This window comes from Stegodyphus dumicola, chromosome 10 (genome assembly GCF_044657685.1).
Source record: "Stegodyphus dumicola isolate Sdum_Otavi_A_Nest chromosome 10, ASM4465768v1".
NCBI classification, from domain to species: Eukaryota; Metazoa; Arthropoda; class Arachnida; order Araneae; family Eresidae; genus Stegodyphus; species Stegodyphus dumicola.
This window is the reverse complement of record NC_140777.1, coordinates 32,132-46,702: the sequence shown is the minus strand read 5'-3', so window position 1 is coordinate 46,702 and position 14,571 is coordinate 32,132.

The following is a 14,571-nucleotide window of genomic DNA, read 5'->3' as shown; positions in this document are numbered from 1 at the left end:
CTTGCAAAATCCATAATAAACAGAATGAAATATAAAAATTGAGTCGTCAGAGTAAACTAGAACTGAAAAGGTGAGTCATGATATTGATTTGCTGTGTCATGACAAAAATGAGCTATGAATATTGTATGAGTCATGTAAAATATATGAACTTAAACGAGAAATTTTTATGATCTCTGTAATCATGAACACTTTAGTCACTTATGAACTCTGCCTAATGAATACTGAGAACTATTTGTGATCATGAACTCTAAAATACAATTTTATTCTCTTCTACATGTTATACTTCTATTTTATTAATTTTATTATATGATATATCATATATTATCCTATACTTTAGCACTTTATTCAAAATTATAATTTTATTATATGATATATTATGTACTATTCTATACTTTATGTATTAAGCTATATTTTATTTCCCATATTTTAAGTATTATTCAGTATTTGTCATGATATATTCTGTTTTAGCATTTTATTCCAAATTTGGAAAATTCAAAATTTTGTTATAATGGCACATTATGTGTTATTGTATACTTGATGTATTATTCTACATATATTTTTCTTCTATTTTAAGAATTATTCCAAATTTGCCATATGATATCTTTACATATAATAAAAGAAAGAGTCTGTCTGTGTGTTGTGTGTGTTTCTTTCGTTCGCGCTGCGCGTAAGCTAATAGACACAGGGCTACAAAATTTGCTACATGAGGTGTATCTAGAAAAGGGCCAGTGCACCTCGAAGCGATTTTTTCGAAAGTCGAATTCGAATTTTTTTTTATTTTATGTTTTGTGACGAAACCGCGTCATTTTGAGACATAATGGGCTATAGGAAAGCGAGATTTTACTCTACACACTCCATTTTCAAATCGTCATGAAACGTAAGCACTTAGATATTTTACGAACTTAAAATAAATTTCTTGTTTCAATAAATCGATTAAATACGAATTTATTTAACAAATGGAGCTTAACACATTTTCAACGGGATATTTTCTAAAAAAGTTTATTTTTAAAAATGTACAGTTTATTTTTCTTTGATTTTTGGACAAGTTAAACTTTCATCCTTGCGACTGCTTTTACAAAAAAATTTTGGAAAACATAATATTTTGTACTTTTAAAAATATGTTTAAATGAAGCTTCCGAGTACACTTCGCACATCTCACTTCTTTAAAAATGTGATTTTGGCAACAATTTTCCTGTCTTATTGTTGTTGATATATTTTTGATGAAATCGCATCATTTTGAATAGATTCATTCTTTTAGAAATAAGGGTTTGGCAACAATTTTTCATCGTATTTCTTATGTCACTGTTTTTAAGAAATCGGCATATTTCATTGTCATGTATATATATATATACAATACATTTTTATTGATTTTTTTGATAAAGTTGTTCTGTAGAGTAAAATTCTGCGCGGAATTTTATGTTTTTTGAGTTGTTTTCATGTTAATTTTTGCTTATTTCACTGTTTGTAAAATACTGAAAAGTTTTGCATATTTTTTTTTCTTCAACGGAAAGTTGGTTAATTTTTTATTAGGATAATAATTATTTGCATTAAGGGTGTAGGGTTTATATTTATTTTAAGTTTAAACTATCTTTCCTGTCAAGCCTTACTTTCCCCTGGAATTGCCAATGCCAGAGTATGTAAATTTTAGTAGAACGCGCAAAGGATTCAATTTGTCAGCGGAAGTAATCTGAGTTAAACAGAAGGGAAACGAGTTCGAAGGTGTGCTTTCTTGCTTCATGAGCGTGGAGGTGGCTAGTTAGAAATTGAAGAACCACGCGTTTCGGCCTGTGTGCTTGCCTCGCCAGATTGTTAATTTTTCAACGTAATATTCAGAAGTTTGCTGAATTATCAGCGGTATCTTAGAACGCGGTGAGGTTAGTTACGTTTAGAGAGCCTCGTAGTTAGTCACTTGTTATTATTCTTTTTTTAGATTCTTATTTTTATTTTACCGCCGGGTCGGCGTAGTTTGTGAGCGTCAAGAGCACGCATTTGTAATTTCTAAAGTTGAATAAAAAGGGATTTAAACCCTTCTCAAGACTTTGTCTACTTTCCAGTTCTTAGCAGTCACCACTATTGTTGCGTGCAGGTTGGAAGCGCGCAACATAACATTAGCGCCTTAACACTTGTCGAACTGAAATGGCCGAAAATTGGATGGAAGTTGCTGGAGAACAACAAGAAATGGCAAGCCAATTGGAAGGATTTGGATACCTGGTCCAGACGATGACAGCGTCAATCAAGCCAAACGTCAATTTCGACGGAAAAAATTCGGTGGCGATATTTCTAGAATGCCTCGACAATCACTTCCAGCTCTACCCTGTGCCTGAAAGACAAAATTTGCCATCTCCACATCTGCACTAAGAGGACAGGCCGCGTTATGGTGGAAGAATATAGGCAAATTTTTATTAGGGGAATTCGGAGGCCAGACTTATACATTTGAAAATTTCAAAAAATTGTTATTAAAGGCCTTCCCCATAGTGAAAGTTCGAGCAAGGCTAGAAGCCGAACTGTATAGTTTTTATCAACGGAATATAGAAGAGTTGACGGACTTTATTCTGCGAAAAATTAAGCTGACGGATAAGCTGTATGGGAAGAAACCCGACGCAGAGATTATTGAAATAATCTTACCAAGATTGTTACCTGCTGTTCAAGACTACTTCGAAATTAGAAACCCAAGCACATTGCAGGAGCTCTTCGAATTAGCGGTCAAGTTCCAAAATCGCAGAATAGCGGAAAAAGCTAGAGGGGCATCGTATTTTCAAAGTATCCGAAGGCAATCTTCAAATGAGCAGACCAGAAATGCAAACCGCTCTTATGGGGGAAAGAGCTATCAAGCAAGGTGATCGAAGCTCGAAGGTCAAGGCCCAAAAAGGAAATTTGAAAACAACCGTCCGCGTACACAGAAGGCAGATGTTGAAAGAAAAGCTTTAAACGAGTAGAGGGGCCTGTGAAAGCGAGGGTCCAGACCCCGGAAGTTTTGAAAAAACCCTCAGGAAGACACTTAAATAGGGTCATCGTAAAGAACTCACAGTTACCAATTATACAAGTCCTGGTTGGCGATGTACCAGTAGAAGCCCTCATCGATACAGGAGCAGAACGTAATTTTATGAGTGATATTTTTTTAAGAACTTTAATAGGTTTCGATTATTTAAAAATAAAAACACAGAAATCATAGCAGCGCAAGGACAAACTTGTCATTGTATTGGAAAACTATCTTTAAAAATTCAAGTTCAAAAAAGGAAAGCCTTAAAGTATTAATTTTTGTAGTAAAAAATTAATAATTAATCCACTTATTTTAGGTATGGAGTTTTTAAAAGCCGCGAAGGCCAAACTGAATTTTCAGGAAAGTTCTATCGTGCTGGAGATGGATCGGAGGGTGGTGGAACCAGTGGAACAACCGCAAGTTGACCTTAGCCATTTGAATGACCATGAAAGTCAAGCCATCCAGCAAGTGGTGAGTACTTTTTCAAACTTGTTTTCAGAACGGCCTGGTAGCTGTCAAATAGTTACGCATGAGATACAGTTAACTGCCGACAAACCCTGTAGGACTAAACCTTACCGCTATGATAAACAAATAGACGAAATCATAGAAGAACATATTCAGGAAATGTTAAAGAACAAAATAATAACGCCCATAAATAGTGAGTATGCGAGTCCAGTCGTACTATGTAAGAAAAAGAACGAGTTTCCTCCTTCGGATAAAAGGGCTTGGAGGTTTGCTATCGATTACAGAAAACTTAATAGTATTACTAAATTCCCAGTTTACCCTTTGCCGGTTCTAGAGAAAATTATTAGAAAGATTAAATCTACAAGATACATGACTACTTTGGACTTAACGTCTGGCTACTATCAAATAGCTATGAGACCCGAAGACATACATAAAACCGCGTTTATAACAAAATCGGGCACTTATGCATTTTTACGCATGTCCTTTGGGTTGTGTAGGGCCCCATCAACATTCCAGAGAGCTATGGACATTGTTCTAAAGCTTGTCCTTGGAAAATCGACTTTAATCTATCTAGATGATATAATTATAAAGAGTAGTATCTTGGAACAATATATTAAAGATCTAGAAGAAGTTTTTAAATTATTAAAAGAGGCCGGTCTTACAATTAACTCCTTAAAATACAAGTTCGCAACTAAAGACTTAAATATCTGGGTTATAAAATTTCGCAAAAGAGTATAGAAAGTCAAGATTCAAAAATAAAAGCAATCAAGGATTTCCCACCTCCTAACACTGCCAAGAAAATTTCTTCTTTCCTTGGGTTATGTTCTTATTATCGGCCATTCATAAAAGATTTTGCTAATATTGTTGAACCCTTGTTAGTAATTAAAAGAAAGAAAAGTAAATTCATGTGGACAGCAGAAGCAAATACCGCATTCGAAAGTTTAAAAGAAGCGCTTATCAATGCCCCTGTTTTGAAATTCCCGGAGGGGGACGAAAACGTGGAAATTGCAGCAGATGCGTCGGACTGTGCTGTGGGTGCGGTTCTTATGCAAAATGGCCATCCTTTGGCAATTTTTAGTAAAACGTTGAATCATACACAAAGGAATTATACAGCTACAGAGAGAGAAACATTAGCCGTATTAATGGCTGTACACAAATTTCGAGTTTATTTCGGCAAAGCGCCAGTAACAGTCTTTTCGAATCATGCGGCTGTTGGTAGAGTTTACTCGGGGAAAACCTAACGCCCAGGTTAATAAGATGGGCTTTAAAACTCCAAGAATATAATCTCATAATCAAATATAAACCGGGTAAGGAAAACAATGTAGCTGATGCACTTTCTCGTATAAAACTGGACGATGAAGGCAATGAACTTAAATGCGCTGTGTTGACTTCAAAAATTTTAGATTCTAGAGATACAATTATTGCTGAATTGAAAGCTGATCCTGAATTTGGAAGTATCTATGCGTATTTGAAAAACCCCGAAAGCTTTGAACACACAGATATCGATGAGATAAGAAATAGAGCAGAAAACTATGAAATAATAGATAATTTATTATTTTATATGAAAACAACAAACGAAAACCTGGAATACAAACCAGTCATCCTAGCCTCGCTTCGTATAAGCATTTTGAAGGAATTACACGACGCGAAAACAGCGGGTCATTTAGGGCTCAGAAAGGCTTTAAAAAGGGTACGCGAAGCGGTATATTTCCCGCAATTATACAAAATATTAACTGCGTATGTCAGGTTCTGCAATAAATGTCAGTTAATAAATGATATTAATTACAGCCCGGCCGGTAAATTCGCGCGGTATTTACGAATGAAATTTTAGGCATAGATCTTCTTGGTCCTTTCCCCCAGAGTGAGTTAAATAAAAATCGTTTTCTTTTAGTAATTGTAGATCATTTTTCAAAATGGCCAGAAATTCTTCCACTTAAACGCGCGTCAGCCAAAACTGTCGCAGATGCATTTTTACACAGATACATTTTAAAATACGTTGCACCGAAAAAAGTACATAGCGATAACGGTAAACAATTCGTTAGCCAAATATTTGAAAACATATGCACTGGACTTGGCATACGCCATATCAAAATGGTTCCGTATAGACCACAGGTAAACATAGCAGAAGGAGTTAATAAAAACATTGTAAAAATAATTCGAAGTTATGTTAGCACACATCACAAGCGCTGGGATGGCTAGATAAATATGTTAGCTTATGCTTTAAGAACGGCAAATCACGATACTACGGGAAAACCCCAGCAGAATTATTTTTAGGACGAAAGTTAATTACGCCATTAGATAAATTATTCTTTGTGCAACAAAGAGACCAAGAATTTAAACAGAAAGATGTGCAAACACTTATTTACCAGGCGGTTAAAAGACCGGATACGGCAAGAAATAGGCAAAAGTTATACTATGATAGAAAACGCCGTGAAGCAGATTTTAAAGTTGGAGATAGAGTGTTCAAGCGGAAATTTTCTTTATCAAGTGCCCCAGACAATTTTACTGCAAAGTTAGCTCCAAAATTTGAAGGCCCTATGTAATTCAGGAAATCAAGGGAGTCGTATTGTACCTTAAGAACGAGAGAGGGGAAATCTGTAAAGCAAGTCCCGACCAGGTGAAAATATTATAATCAAAATGATTTTGAAATCCTTGAAAGTTTCTTGCAGGACTCAAGCGTAAAAGAAGTAGAAGGTCCAGAAATAACGTCACCCGTTCCACAACCCAAGAAGCAGAGAACAAGAAGAGAAACCTAGCCGTTCTATAAGTCATGCGACGGTACCGAAAAGAAGAAATGAAAACGTCAGACTCCAGCATTTAAGAAATACAAGAAAGCAAAGCCGCCGCGTAAAGACACTTTGGTAAAGAGGAAAACACCACTTACAACTTATCGCAGTAGAAATTCTACATCGAGGAGAACGCTTCCAGGGCCAGAGAGTCAGGTGCAAACAAGGCCGCCGTTCCCGAGAACGAAAAGGCAGCAGGAGGAACGAAAAGACCACCACCAACAGAAGAAATCCAAGCACGATTCCAGACCGGAGGACGCCAAGACCAGGCGTCCAGGTGCAAAACGGAAAAGACAGCAACCCGACGACTACCACTCCAAGAGGCCAGCATGCAGAGGGCGAAAAAGAAGAAGCAACGTGGACGACACTCGAAGGACCCTAAGGAGACGACTGACGTCGATGAAATCTATAACATGGGAGCAGTTCTGCCAGAAGAGGATGTCGGAATTACAATCATCGAAAACTCAAAGATAAGTTAAAATCTTTTATAACATTTTTTTCTTTTGTTCTGAAATGTTATGCGTAAATACAAAGTTCTATGTTTTGACGGAAGTCAATGTGTCTCGGTTGAGATTTAGTTTTATTTTACTTTATTTAGCTAAGGCAAAAGTATTATTTTCTTTAAGTATAAAATCTAGGAACATTTTATACTTAAATTTCTGTTGGTCGAGAGCAGTTTCTGTTGGTCGAAAGACTAATTCTTTTATGTTAAAGCCAAAATTTGGCCGAAGATAAAAATAACTTCGTATTCTTGTATTAATAACAACTTTAGTTTCTGTGCCTCCAGCTTGGCGAAGAATGAGTAAAGTAAAAATTTATTTTACTCTTATTCATTTTATGGTAAATTGTAAAAATCATATGTATTAGAATTTTGTAAATATACGTAAATGCTTGAAAGTTATGTAAAAGTAGAATTTAGTCTAGAAGTATAAAATTTTAGATGCTAAAAGTAAATGCTCAAAAGCAATGAATTCAAATTTAAGTATTAAACTGTAGATAAAATCATGCTTTAGAGCGAAAGCCTGCATGTCTAAGGATAAATGAGGGGGAATTTAGAATGAATGTGTTTTGTAGGGTTCTCCACCTACACTTGAATTTTAAGAATGTTAAAGTAGCTCATCGAGTTGTAGAATGTCGAGTAAGGTGTGTCTATTATGTCGTTGTATCAGGTTCAATGTTTCTTCTAACCTTCTTCGGAAACATACAATGACCTGACTAGAACAGAGAGCTTACTAAAGCTATGTTCACTAATTGTAGTAAGTAGACAGGATACAGACGAAGGGTATACAAAAGCCTTTATTTTTTTCTTTATATACAATGACTTCCGTACTTCGGAATACAATGACCCTCCACTCGGGGTCTAACTTAAAAGATATCAAAATAAAACTAAACTCTAATTTAACTTTAGAATAAGATTGGCCTTATAATAACAGAAAGCGTATGTAGCACAGAGACTGTGAACACTACAATACGTTTAATTTATCAAGAGGATTAAAACCTCTGGCCTGGAAGGCAAAGTAGCAACTGCGTAACTTCTAAGGTAAGCGGCCTGCTTCGAACTCACGGCTTCCTCTCTTCTGCTTGGCAAAAAGGCCACACTTAAATACTTGGCGTTCGCCAGACAACTTTGCATAAACTCCTTCACGCTTATAATTCTGGCCGGAAGTAGAAAATAAGAAGTGATAGTAAAGATTTAAAATAAAATAAACGTTAGTAAAACTTAAGATCCTTACATACTTCCCGCCAGAGTTAATTAGTTTGAAACTGAGGTCTAAAACGACCTTGTTGAAAACTTTTAGCTCTAGAAACTAACGCGAGGCCAAACTTTTACAAACATAACTTAGCTAGAAACTAGAAAATTTTAAAAGAAAGAAATTTGTTACAATAGCAGCTCCCGGAATATACAACAATCTTTTTTCTTTTTCATCTGTACTGCATCAAAACAGGAGCTTTATTCAATTCTGGTTCCTTCCAGAGATCTGGAAGGAAAACTAGTTTAATGAAATGTTACAGAATGACATTGCAAATAACATATAGAATATACTTTTCTTAACATTCTTATTTCATTCATGACTATTTTAATTATCTCTCCCCGTGCTCTCCGACATGTGTTGTAAAAACACCAAACACGAATGTGTTTCTGTCTATGTGTTCAACACTTCCTCCTACAATCAAAACACTAATGTGTTAAAATTCAACATACGAGACCTCTTAACACACCCTAATTTCAACTCTAGACCCTGAGGTACTATTCTGAAAGTGGCTAACTCTAAAGTGTAGCGTCAGAGAGCCTAACTACATCATTCAACCTTTAACACATATTCACCATGATTTAATCTTTACAGTCACACGAATAACAAATTTTTTAACATTACTTTCACTTTTACCATATCACGTTATTTCTAAACATTCAAAATAACAGTTCACATGTATACAAGAACATATCAAGATGCCGTTAATTTTACACATTTGAAAACATACATTAGTAGTACATTGTTAACTTCTATTCTTTTCAAAGCAAGTGCCAATTCTTTCTACATTGAAATAATACTACATTTCAAAAAGTCTTTCAGACTAAAACTTCTTTCTTGTTAGAATGTTTTAAATAAAATTTATACAATAACTTTTTACAATATTTAAGTCTTTATACAACGCTATTATACATCAACTTTAGTTTTACGCGCGAGTAATTGAAAAACATAATAAGAAAATCGGTCACAACTCATTTCTCGCCCTTTTGGCGATAAAGGTAGACCTCGCATGAGGTAAAACTTCTTGAAATCTGCCACTTGCAGTAAGAATGAAAGATTAACTTAAGTTTGTAAAGTAACATAAAATTTTACTTATCTTTGTAATATTCAGACATCCTTTTCTGGGCCCAGTCTTTAAAGGTGCTGCAGACCGTAGCTTGGTTGATCCTCCTTCTTGTACGGGCTCGCCCTTCAGTGCTTTCCTCTGGAAGCTTCCGTTTTTCACCACTACGGCCACCCTTGAACATCTTCCTTCTGTCCTCTGCTTGTGGTCTTGGCCGTTTGAAGGCAGCTGGTCTTGGTGGAACCGGGAAACTTCTGTCGTGATCCTGCTTGGACCTCGTTGTTGGCCGTTCAAATTTTTCTTGTACTTTTTCCTCCGCCGCTGATGGCCCTTCCGCAGTTCGGCGACTTTTGCTGCGGAGAGTTCTGTCGGATGAGTCAATCTTCCGTTTCACAGCCGGGTTATAGTTGCCGTCCTTTCTCCCGGTCTTTTCCACATACGTCGTCCTTCTCCCTTCTTCATTCTGGGGGTGTTCGTGAACTCTGTTTTTTGGACGGTGGAACGGCTTCTTTTTCTTTGTACCTTCAATTTTTCCGCGGGGCAATTTTCTTTTCACTTGCTTCTGTCTCTCATTGGCTTGCCCTTGTACTTGTCGTTTTCCCACCTCTGGAACTTGTACCTGCGGTGTCTGCCGTACCGGATCCTGCAAAAGATCTGAAAAGATTTGCATTTTATTACGGTCATAGAATGGTTTTATCTGGTCAATGTTTGCGGAACAGGTTTCACCATTTCTTGCCTTTAACACTACAACAGCGTGAGTTATTTTTTCTATAACATATGGTCCTTCAAAGCGTGGAAAAAATTTGGCAGTTTTATCTTCTGGTGCTGAAGAAAGTGAATGCTTAATTTTTAGTACTTCATCCCCTACTTTATAAGTTACTCCCCGTCGTTTCAAGTCATAATACAATTTTTGTTTTCTTTGTGCTACTTCCGTATTCTTTTTTGCTTCTTTTATTAGTTTTTCTATATCACCCATTTTAAATTCTGGGGCTCTTTGTTGCACGTAAAATAGTTTATCTAACGGTGTTATAACCTTTCTGCCTAGAAATAACTCAGCAGGAGTTTTGCCCGTTGTATCATGTTTTGCGGTCCTAAGGGCGAAAGCAAATTCATTGACATAGTTATCCCAGCTTTTATGAAAATTTTTAACATAACTACGGATAATTTTCACTATATTTCTGTTGACCCGTTCCGCTATATTTGATTGCGGCCGATACGGGACCATTTTTAAATGACGTATGCCCAGTTTTTGGCACATGTCTTCAAATATATTACTTACAAATTGAGGACCATTATCCGATATAACTTTTAGGGGCGCCCCGTATTTTAAAATATATTTATTTAAAATAGAATCGGTAACTAATTTCGCGGAGGCTCGTTTTAAGGGAACAATTTCGGTCCATTTACTAAAATGATCAACTATAACAAGGATATAGCGACTTTTGTTTAACTGACTTTTTGGGAAAGGGCCCAATAAATCGATGCCGATTATTTCATTTGGAAATTCGGATTTAATACTATTTAGAAACCCGGCCGGGCGGAAATTAATATAATTAACGGCTTGACATGTTGGGCAGGACTGGACATACGCCCTTGTTAACTTTTGCAGTTCAGGAAAGTAGACTGCCTCGCGTACGCGTTAAGTAGTTTTTCGAATACCAGCATGAGAAGCTAAAGGGCTGTCATGGAGCTCTTGCAGGATATTTAATCTAAGACTAGCTGGGATAACAGGTCGAAATTCGTTGTTGGAATTCGTAGTTTTTGTATAAAATAATAGACCATCTATTAGTTCGTAATGGGCCGCCCTATTTCTTATCGCCACAATATCTTGGTGGCTAAAATTTTCAGGATCCTTCAAATACTCATAAATACTTCCAAACTCAGGATCCTTACCCAGTTCGGTTATTACAGTTTCTCGGGAATTTATTGTACACGCTGTCAGCATTGCAACTTTTACGGTATTACCCTGTTCGTCTAATTTAATTCGTGACAGGGCATCTGCTACGATATTTTCCTTTCCGGGGGTATGCTTGATTACCAGATTATATTCTTGCAGCTTGAGTGCCCATCTTATTAACCTTGGGGATAAATTTTTTCCAGAGTACAATCTAGTTACCGCCGCATGATCAGAATATACTGTTATCGGCGCCTTTCCAAAATAGACTCGGAACTTTTGCACTGCTAACAGAACTGCAAGTGCCTCTCTCTCGGTCGTGGAATAGTTTCTTTGTGTTTGATTTAAAGTTCGGCTAAAAAATGCTATTGACTGCTGATTTTGCGAAAGTACCGCTCCTACCGCATAATCCGAAGCATCCGCTGAAATTTCTAAATTTTCATCCTTTTCAGGAAATTTCAACACAGGGGCTTGCGTTAATGCTTGTTTTAATTTTTCGAAAGCACTATTGGCTTCGGCCGTCCACGAGAATCTTGCCTTTTTCCTTTTTAATTTTAACAATGGCTCAGCGATAGCCGCAAAATCTTTTATAAAGGACCTATAATATGAACAAAGTCCTAGAAAAGAAGAGAGCTTCTTTGCCGTGTTTGGAGTCGGATACTTTTGTACAGCGATTATTTTTGATTCATCTGTCTCGATCCCTTTTTGCGATATTTTGTAACCTAAATATTTTAATTCAGGGGCTGCAAATTTGCACTTTTCGACATTAACTTTTAGACCGGCCTCATTTAATAAAGAAAACACCTGTCTTAAATCCTGTACATGTTGGTCTAGATTATCACTAGTAATAATGATATCGTCTAAATAGATAAATGTGGACTTTCCGAGAACAGGTCTTAACACAATGTCCATGCATCGCTGAAATGTTGCTGGGGCGCCTGAAAGGCCAAACGGCATTCGCAAAAATGCATAAGTGCCAGACTTGGTTATAAAAGCAGTCTTAGGCACGTCCTCAGGCCTGATCCCTATTTGAAAATAACCATTCGTTAAGTCTAAAGTTGTCATAAATTTGGTTGATTTTATGTTCCTTAAAATTTCTTCTATAATCGGTAACGGATATACCGGATATTTCGTTATGGAATTTAATTTACGGTAATCAATAGCGAATCTCCACCTTTTTGGATGCTCCAAAGGATAATCATTATTTTTCTTACATAAAACCACCGGACTAGCATAACTACTTGAGATAGGCGTTACGATCTTTTTACGTAGCATATCGGTAATATGCCATTCTATAATTTTTTCCTTATTCTTATCATACCGGTATGGTTTTTGACGAACCGGCAATGCATCTCCGGTGTCAATACTATGGTTAGTAACCTGGGTAAATCCTGGAATATCACTAAATAAGGAAGCAAATTCACTTACCACTTGATACGGATGTACAAAGGTACTTTACCTACGCACTTACATTGTTCTCCTTGCGCCGCTAATACTGTTGTATTATCCGCATTATATATGCGGTATTTGCGAAAATACTTTCTAAAAAAGACTTCTGCCACACAGGAACACTGCGCGCCGGTATCCAGGAGTGCGGTGGCCGGGATATTATTTACCAAGACTTCAATCTTCGGAAGAGTTAAATTTTTCACCATTACTGTATTTAACTTGTAGGAAGAGGGGTTTTCGTGGCCTTCGGATTTCCGCACCCTCTCGTCAGCAGAAATCCGTTTTAGTTTAAATTATTTTTTCTTTCGGTGCTTTCCTTCTTTCTCCACTGGCCTTGAGACTTTTTTCCTGGGTTGCTATTGAACTGTCGACGTTCGCCGGCTGTTTTTGAATGCTCGGGTTTCCTTGCCCACTGATTCGCTTTTTCTCCGTAGCCATGTGCTTGAGTTTGCTGTAGTCTTGGCGTACCAAATTGGTTTCGCCGTTGATATTGGCGTCTTCTTTCGACGTCCGCCGTTCTTCTACTTTCAAACTGGATTGCTAGCTCAAATAATTTTTCCAGTGTAGTTGGATTTCTCAATTCAATAAAGTCTTGCACTTGGGGTAGTAACCTCGGCAAAATCACTTGAATTATTTCAGGATCCGGACGGTTTCCATACAAGAGCTTGAAAACGTGAATTTTTCTTAAAATAAACCTGGAGATGTTTTCCATTCTTTGTTGATATATACTGAAAAGTTCTGTTTCTAATTTCGCACGATCCCTTACAACAGGGAAGGCTTTAAGTAGGGCAGTCTTGAAATTTTCGTAAGTATAGGTGGGACTTCCTGCTTGACCCAAGAGACTTCTGCCGATACATTTGAACCAGTTAAGCGCTTGGCCCCTCAAAGCGCTGGTAGCTAAGGTAACTTTTTGAAACTCGTGCACGGGGTAGAGCATGAAGTGGTCATCCAATTTTTCCAAAAAACTGGTTACCTGTGAGTTTCCATTAAACGTTGCTTCTGGTTTCATCGAAGCGCGCATGGTCTGGACAATATACCCAAATCCTTCCAGGGCGGCAGCTGGCATTTCTGGATTCTGAGCTGTTTCTGCAGGCAGCACAGGTTCTTCTTGAAACTCGGCCATGGTTATTCTTCGTCGGGCGCCACTATCAGGTTCAATGTTTCTTCTAACCTTCTTCGGAAACATACAATGACCTGACTAGAACAGAGAGCTTACTAAAGCTATGTTCACTAATTGTAGTAAGTAGACAGGATACAGACGAAGGGTATACAAAACCCTTTATTTTTTTCTTTATATACAATGACTTCCGTACTTCGGAATACAATGACCCTCCACTCGGGGTCTAACTTAAAAGATATCAAAATAAAACTAAACTCTAATTTAACTTTAGAATAAGATTGGCCTTATAATAACAGAAAGCGTATGTAGCACAGAGACTGTGAACACTACAATACGTTTAATTTATCAAGAGGATTAAAACCTCTGGCCTGGAAGGCAAAGTAGCAACTGCGTAACTTCTAAGGTAAGCGGCCTGCTTCGAACTCACGGCTTCCTCTCTTCTGCTTGGCAAAAAGGCCACACTTAAATACTTGGCGTTCGCCAGACAACTTTGCATAAACTCCTTCACGCTTATAATTCTGGCCGGAAGTAGAAAATAAGAAGTGATAGTCAAGATTTAAAATAAAATAAACGTTAGTAAAACTTAAGATCCTTACAGTTGAATTCTAACAAATCATTGTGGTTAGGAGAAGTGTTGCAATACTAAAACACGAATATTCCCGTTTGACACCACACATGGTGGAGAGCCAGGGTAAAGTTAAATTCATGTTTGAATACTTGAATGAATGTGAATTAAGCAGTAACTAAGGAAAATAAATCGTTCAAAAACAAAAACTTATTCAGTGTAAATTATAATGTATTTAGAAAGATACTGATACTTATTCCTTCCAGATACTGGAAGGAAGAGAACAGATTGATTGCTAAGTCCGGGAAAGGTTGCTGTAAGAAGAGAGAATTAAATAAGTATCTACAGAAATTTGTTCTACCTTTTGTGAGATAACAGATTTTTTTTATGTCAACGAGGCTCTTAAAATTTAGATCAGAATTGTGGAAACTTTCCAATAGGTCGTTTCTAGGACCTGCTTCCAAGTTTTCCAAATTCTGGCAGCGGCAAATGTAGGGT